Below are 6,122 nucleotides of genomic sequence, written 5' to 3' on the forward strand. Positions count from 1 at the left end.
GCTTTCTGGTGTGCTGCGTAAAACATTGAAAATTTAATTTAAAAAGCGTCAAAGTTTCGTACTTAGATGTAGCTGGGTAACGCAACAAAATTACCGTTATTATACTAGCTATCGACACGGCTAGATTTGCCTGAAAACCTTTTAATAATTAGAAAATTAACCTATGATAATGAAAGCGTTAATGCCGTATCACGGAGGCCTCTACAGTGCAAGGCTAACTCAACTTAACTTAATAAAGTTAGAACTACACATTTTGCTAAATACAGTTAATGCTCTGCTGTGTATATACATGTGAACAAACAGTGGTGAGGTATCGAGACAGCAAGTTTGTGAATGGAGTTCTTTGTCGTATTTTTTTCTTTAAAGACACATTGGTAAAACACGCTGCGAGATTCACATAGAGAACAATATTTATAACATGTTACTAGTCGCACCGGACGATCTTTTATTAGCTGATTGAATTCCTTCATGGATGGTAGTAATAGGCGTGATAGGACAGTACTAATGGCAATGCTAAGTGACCCAAATTTAGCATGTCGTTTTTTGCTAATAGTTCAGTTAACTCCATCCGCAAGCAGATTTGCCAACATCTCAGTGCTGAAACAAGCTTATGCTCAAACAGGCCTATACTAAACAAACATGATCTTTAGGCACACTACATAGCTCAAATATAGAAATAGCTTTTGATGGGACCATTCGGTTAATTGATATGTTTACGGCAGTCAACCCCGACTCTGGAGGCTGCCCTGATCGAACTTCGACCAACACCAAATCACGCTGTCTCTCCATTCTCATTGACCTTGCCTGTGCGGGGAGTCGAGACGGATTACATGCCACGTTCGTGCAGCTCACTCACTCTGCTTTTAGAACACACGTCTTCTTCACCGTGCATCGTTCTTGCTACGAATTCGAATCGTTTTTTTCCTTGATCTATTGATAATTTCTTTCTGAGTATTATGCGCCTTCCGCCTCCTATACAAAATACTCTCCATGTGTTTCGCATACGCACGCACCGATTCCTACGCGCTGGCTGGCTGGCTAATCTTTCCCTTCCATCCAGTTGACTTTCTCCTCCTTTTCGTGGCTGGCGAAGATGAGCCGCTGTTCCCGATCGAGCGCGGCCACTTGCTTAGACACAAGGCTTCTGTTTGCCTGCCGATGGCGACCCTTTCATGCGCGGCCATCGCTTTCCCTCTCTCAGCTGCTGATCAGTGTGAGGGCCGTTGACAAACTTCAGAACATCCGTGATGACGTAGGGTGGTCGCAGTTTCGTTGCCAATCTGCTGAGCAATAGAGCAGCAGGTGAGCGAATTTAATAGGCAACCACAATCACCTTCGGCGTTGCCGTAGTTTCTTTTTGCGCCACCGCCAACGGCTTAAACGAAGTAATCGACGTTGTATCGAACCAGCACGCGAACATACAGTCGTACTGGTTTGGCTTGGTAGAGCGTCGCGTCTGAGCTCAGCGTACCGATTTTCTATAGCGCGAAAAAGCTGACTACGGACGCTGCTGCCTTTGCGGCTGCGGTGCGACTTGTCGGATCGTTCGACAATCGGTCTGGTGGGCCCTTCGCGGTAGCTCGGAGGCGCTACACCATTTACCGTCGCAACTCAACTTTGTGTAACAATAGCATCCGAGGAGAACGACAGGAGTTGGGAGTCGATTGAGATCCGCCAGCAATCGTGCAGTTTTGCGGTACTGGTTCATACATAAAAATACGAGACAGAGTAGTTGTTATTACGCCAACGGTGCCTCCAATAGGTAACGACAGGCCAGTAGTCAGTTATTTTTCTTCTGTTTGTGTTGTATGCGTGTCTAGATGTACATGCTGAGCGTTGAGTTTGCTGTATCCATCTATTGGTCTGTGTCACCTCCGTGCGTTTCTGCGACAGTCATCCAAGTAAAGTCGATAAGAAAACAACGGGTTGCTCGCTCATGTTTAGCGGTGGCGACGGACTTCATTTCGTGTGGGGTCGTGCTGGTGTCCAAAATCACTTGTGGATTACGGTCACAGTTGGCGGATGCGCGTACGGCGTTGTCTGCTTCTACGTAAATAGCACCATAGAAAACATGTGCAGTGGAGTACAGACTTAAACCAGAAGAACGAACCAAGATAGTATCTCGCCACTGGGAGAGGGCAGGTTGTATAAGCCCGATTGTCTCGCAAGATAAAACAACCACCAGTCAAAGATGTAAGAGGAATGTAACTTTTGCACTGTCGAAATATAGGATTGAAGTGTTGTGCAGTTTGTGACAATAATTACGCAGGCAATAGTGCCGAATTGTGACCTAGTAAAGTGCACGCTCTACATTATTATTATGGAGTATGGGACAAGTTAAACAGAAGCACAATCAAAAAAGATCGTAGCCTTACCCAGTAGCTAACTTCGTTCCCGGGAGTCCATTCAAGCCGGCTGCTTATCAATCGCACATCCAGGGTCATCAATTATGCATCGATCCTCGATGCATCAGCCGTTATTGACCAAACTGAGAAAAGGGTTCGTAAGTCGAAGACATTAGCTGAGGTTCATGAGACCACAATGTAGACAACGCCCTTAGAGCGAACGATAGAACGACAGCGAAACGCCAAAGGAATTCGAGTGGCTATAGACTACTGAGAGCTGTATGTAACGAAAACAAATCGAAAGGCGTGCTTTTATGTGATGCTGGTCGTGTGGTGTACGTCGTATATTGTCAAAATAACTTGACATATGTTATGACGTGAAGAGCAATAGGTAACAAGGTTATTGCTGTCGATGGCACGGAGACGTGCCGTCACTAAATTGAACTCAATTGAGCACCCATAACCGACAGCGAACTATTGATCAGCTTTTACATTATCACTAGCCCGAGCTGGTAAAAGCCGCTTTGATTGGGCCCACTCTCTCCGCGATACTGTCCTATGTTATTACATTCATATAGCCTGTAGCCGCATTGCTAAATCACTTCCATTGTTAGCAAGCGCAGCAGAGGAAAGCGTGCGCAACAGACCTGAAGTTCCCAGCTTCAGTCGGCTGAGTATCCACAAGACGACTGCAGCCGCTGCGGTAAATGCGTACAGCTCCTAGTCAAAGAGCAAACAGCTGTTCATCTGCCCACATGCAAATTCATGATGACAACGCCTAAATCTGGAGTCAAGGAAGGCCAAAACGAAAACGGTATGTGACCACGTTATGATGGTCTTTGGCTTCTCTCTTCACTAGAGACTGCCCTATTTGGCTTAGTTTACTTGAAAATTGGAAGTAGTAAAGTGCGTCAGGTCCTACCGCAGCTGATTAGTCGTATAGCTTGTTCACGTATTAGGTGAGAATCAGAAAGAAATGACGCAGACTGGATGGTCGGTAGTCGCTTTTGGCTCGATACCTGTAGAATGTTGAGTGAGCCACAGTAAATTGGGGGACACAGCTTAACCGCACTTGTGTTTCTCTCTTTCTGGTGTATTACATAAACTTCGTGGCCGGTAGTCTGCAGGGTATTTGTTGTTTGGTCGGTCCGCACTGCGATGTATGGAAAGCACTTGTCTCCTGGAAAGCATTTCTCTGAGTTTGAGAGTACGTTTCTTTTTGCCAGAAAATGCCTGTTGCTCGATTGCTTTTATATGTACTCAGTGTCGTTTTTGAACGACAATCAATTTGGTTGAAGTATTCTCCTCGTGTCTTTGTGAGGTATGACTCGTACGCGATTTTTGACTCTTCATCGAAAAGCTATGGGTGTTTGTTAGCAATTAAGGATCAACTATGGAAATCATGTATGGTTAAATCGATGATATTTCAGATGTTCCACAAATTATTATTACTCTTTTTTTTTACTATAATATGTAGAATTATAGGGATAAGAATTATTTAATTATAGTATTTATGATCAAATAAAGCTAGGTTTTACAAGTCTTACGTTACAATCACTTACAATTCATGCATATTAAAATATCTATATTGTCTTAACGTGCCTCCCAGGCACCACGGTGAAATGGGGGCGATGCTGTACGGTCCGAGTATGGGTCGCCCGGTAATCATTTTTATGCAGACGTTTTTGAAGGCGAACGTATGCAAGTGTCTATACTATTCTGTAGTTTTAATTGGAAATTCTTTTCTTCGATTTTCTGGTGAAACCACTTGCAGCCAAACGTATCTTCATAACGGGCACGAATATACGAACAAAATAATGGGAACTCAGCCTCTCTAGGATAAGAACTGGTAGTGGTGTATGCAACATTTGGAGTGTTTTGTTCTTGTAACTGTTGCTACCTTCAGGAATCGGTTGGCTCATTGGTTAACATTGTAGAGTTTTTACAATAAGCGTTACTATTTTTTGGTGACTACGGAGTTCATGTGGGTAAGTGCTAGACCTCTTCTTCAATACAGAACCAATAAAACCCGCAAAATATTATCTTCCATCACAGATCAGTCAACATTCGTTGTTAGCTGTACGGAACCGACTCGAGAAATTGCGAAGTAAGTGCATTGATTTATGCCTATCCATTATCAACTTACTCTTGGATGGCCACGATATAAATGTACGTTAAAATGACTGTATTTAAAGCTTTCATTGGGCGGGCACTGCCGAGTCCCCCGGAAGGTGGACATTCATAAAGCGATTTAGTTGATCTGGCTAACATTGTGACGCCCGCGACCCGATCTAAGTCCACTGTGACCGGCCGAGAAATAATTGTGGGTCGACGAATCTCCAGTGGCCTGGTAAGTAGGCCGATAAATAACGGAGTAACCAAACATCACACATCCACCAAGAACGTGACTGTTTTTTCCTCGATCTAGTTCGAAGTGAGTGTATGCCACTAAATAAAGAACAACATTGTTTATATACACTCTACTATTTTCCTACATTTATTGGTTCGGCAACTTTTTCTGTCATCTATTTTACAAAGCATAATTTGTTTCAACAAGCCGCTCCATGATCGGGCTCCTGTCACATGAAGGCTATACTGTGATGTTCTATTTATAAAGAGCCGCAGCGCCAGCACTGTTAAGCTTACAAGGAAGGAATCTTGTTGGATAGGTCAATTTGTTATGTATAGGAAGAGTTAAGCGGTGCCATTACGCTATTATGTAACGAGCTCCACATATTTAACATGACATTGTTTTTGTTGCTATTATTCGAAAATATAAATGTTCATGCACAATGCGAGATGCTACGACAAGCTCCAAATCATGCGCGTTGTCATGATAAGCTCATACTCATTGACGTTAATTGGCGTGTCCTACGTACAGGTTACCGGAACAAAATTGATGAATAAAAAGAGTGGAATAAAATGTTTTCTATTTGCCAATAGGAATATTTATTACGAACAAGCCCACTGAGTGTAATGTTTATTCGTTTTTCCAAAGCCCACATTTCGACTCGTAGCTTAACCCATCCGCGAGTAATTTTTGAAAATTCGTGACTAAAGTAACATAAATACGTGAAAAAAAGTTACGCCAAATGGAAAATTTTTGAGAAGATTAAAACTCTTCTCTAATAGAAGATAGTTTTCAAAAACGAAAGCGCGCACCTAATGGTGATAGATACTCTCGTTCCGCGTATAATTTCCGCGTCGAAATTCTGAAATCATCAATGGCATTTTACGACATTTTGGAAAAAGTTTCAAAAAGTATATTTGATGTAGTCCCTGTTGTAAATATTCGATATTGCCTCGTGCAACTTTGGCTTGGCTTCTTTGTGAAGTTGGCAACAACGTAAGACGTTCTTTGCCGAACGAAGGAACAGCAAACAGGCTTGCTTTGTAATTCCACGACGCTGCTTTTGTTACTATTGCCCGAGTTTTTCTCTCGTTAACTGAAAAATAAATCAAACGCAGTGTAGCTTTCGTTCCCGTTTCATACTTGACTGTTACACGTTGCGTGTATTCATAAGGGTGTGTGACGGCTCATTTATGTAAGGACCACTGTGGTCGCTGTTATAATTGGTGTCGCCTCCGATCCGTCCCCCATAAGGAAAACCGGCTGTCTGCGTGGAACAACGGCTCTAACAGGCACGGCCAAAAAGCGACGACCATTTTCCTTCTCCGGCAAACTCGCTTGTTTCTTTTTTGCTGCTGCTGCTGTTTCTGCCGCTGCTGTACTTGGGACGAACGACAAATAATTGTTGTCGTTTTGTTAGTTTCTGT

General features: G+C 43.1%; 1 protein-coding gene and 1 long non-coding RNA gene across 12 annotated transcripts in view; one reads left to right on the top strand and one right to left on the bottom strand.

Moving 5' to 3' along the window:
- Window positions 1–410: 410 nt before the first annotated feature.
- On the bottom strand, window positions 411–2,464 carry LOC111261936 (uncharacterized). Of its 2 annotated transcripts, none has more exons than XR_002681292.2 (2): window positions 2,376–2,464; window positions 411–2,090 (listed from the first exon to the last, which is right to left on the bottom strand). It is a non-coding gene; the product is annotated as an uncharacterized LOC111261936 (long non-coding RNA). The 2 variants fall into 2 exon arrangements; XR_002681293.2 differs by having other exon boundaries at window positions 411–2,046; window positions 2,376–2,460.
- Cpes (Ceramide phosphoethanolamine synthase) overlaps window positions 2,085–6,122 on the top strand; it is a 45,734-nt gene continuing 41,696 nt past the window's right edge. For 5 of the 10 annotated variants that reach the window (XR_002681291.2, XM_022835820.2, XM_022835823.2 and 2 more), the window contains exon 1: window positions 2,943–3,159. The gene's annotated coding sequence lies outside the window, so the exon portion shown is untranslated. Of the gene's footprint in view, window positions 2,194–2,396; window positions 2,500–2,923; window positions 3,160–6,122 lie in introns of those variants that run through there. The other 5 variants (XM_022835833.2, XM_022835834.2, XM_022835827.2 and 2 more) reach the window with 4 other exon arrangements.

The sequence above is a fragment of the Varroa jacobsoni genome, unplaced genomic scaffold (assembly GCF_002532875.2).
Source record: "Varroa jacobsoni isolate VJ856 unplaced genomic scaffold, vjacob_1.0 scaffold_617, whole genome shotgun sequence".
Lineage (NCBI taxonomy): Eukaryota > Metazoa > Arthropoda > Arachnida > Mesostigmata > Varroidae > Varroa > Varroa jacobsoni.